The sequence below is a fragment of the Tenrec ecaudatus genome, chromosome 10, assembly GCF_050624435.1.
Source record: "Tenrec ecaudatus isolate mTenEca1 chromosome 10, mTenEca1.hap1, whole genome shotgun sequence".
Lineage (NCBI taxonomy): Eukaryota > Metazoa > Chordata > Mammalia > Afrosoricida > Tenrecidae > Tenrec > Tenrec ecaudatus.
Window position 1 is genome coordinate 57,405,491 of NC_134539.1, and position 1,546 is coordinate 57,407,036.

At 46.9% G+C, this 1,546-nt stretch overlaps 1 non-coding gene across 1 annotated transcript; it reads right to left on the reverse strand.

Annotated features, from left to right (window-relative positions):
- Positions 1 to 968: 968 nt before the first annotated feature.
- On the reverse strand, positions 969 to 1,117 carry LOC142460655 (U4atac minor spliceosomal RNA). Its single transcript, XR_012786823.1, has one exon. It is a non-coding gene; the product is annotated as a U4atac minor spliceosomal RNA (small nuclear RNA).
- Between the last annotated feature and the right edge of the window lie 429 nt (positions 1,118 to 1,546).

Genomic DNA, 1,546 nt, shown 5'->3' on the forward strand with positions numbered 1-1,546 from the left:
CTGTACCCCTTTCCCTGGTAACACAATTGCCATCACCTCTCCAAAAATCAGATTTACGGAACACAGTGCACTTCGGAAGACTTGGGACACCTCCAGGGTCACCAGTTCGGTGGAGCTCATTATCGAAACCTGCTAAGTGCTGAGGAGCCAGAGAAGTGCAAGCCGCTTACCAACCCCTTCCACTGGAGACACGCACTCCACGCTAGTCGGCGCTCATTTGCAGCCTCGCTCAGTCACTCAACCCTCTTGATCTGCTACTGCGACTAATCTGCAGGGAGAGAGGTGCGCCCCTGCATGAGGGAACTCGCCACAGATCTCTGAGGTGCTTGGTGGAGGAAGACAAGATCAAGTAAAGGAAGACTAAGCCCTGGATCTCAGCCTAGGAGGCCCAAATCACCCCCTCCCCACCCCTGCCACCACCACCATCAGAGAGAAGACTTCCTCTTGCCACCCAGGACAGCAGATTCTCTGGGCAGCCAGTGGACATCGCGATGGCATTCAAACTGACCGCCACATGAAGAAAAACACTTCACCATTTGCAAGGGACTTTTATTTACATTATCTATTTGGGTCTCACAATATTTTGATCAAACTGGAAGAAGAAACCTCACAGCTATCAATTCAATTCTGACTCAGTGACAATACAGGAATGGGTAGAATTGCCCCTATGGATTTCCAAGAGTTTAACTCTTTACTGGCATAGACAGTCTCATCTTTCTCCGAAAGAACAACTGTTGAGTTTGAACCACTGACCTCGTGGTTGTAAGTTCAATTCATAACCCGCTGTGCCACCAGAGCTCCTTCACATTTTCACCAAGCAGCTGTCCCCGCACCACACCCGTTTCACAGTGAAGGAAACCGGATCACTAATAATGTGACCTGCTCAGGTTATTCTTGTCTGTCTCAGTTCGGTAGTGCGGCTGTGAAAGAACTATCACAAGTAGATGGCTTTAACAAACAGAAATGTATTATCCGACAGTTCAGGGGACCAAATTCAACAAACAAACTCACTGCCCTGGGGCCGATACTGACCCATAGCGAGTGTGTTGCGTAGGTGTTAGCAGCACTACCCTCATGCGTTCATTGGACAGTAGCGCAACCCCAAGAAAAGGATGGTTTCCACTGTAGCTCTTGATGAGACAAGAAAGCCTTTCTCCCTCCGTGTGGCTGGGGGGGTTAAACTGCTGACTCTGCAGATCACAGCTCAATGTGTGACTCCTACACCAGAACTCGGGCTGTTTAGGAGACTAGATGTCTAAATTCACAACACCATTAAAAAAATCATTTTATCGAGAGCTTGTACAGCTCTTATCACAATCCATCCATGGTGTTGAGCACATTTGTACATATGTTACCACCATCGTTTTCAAAATATGTTCTTTCTACTTGAGCCCTTGGTATTAGCTCTTCATCATTTTTTCCCTCTCTCTCTCACGAACCCTTGATAATTTATAAATTTTTATTATTTTTCATGTCTTCCACGGACCAATGTCTCCCTTCACCCACCATCTTTAAAAGAAGTTTTTCCCTCATGGTCTCACAGCTT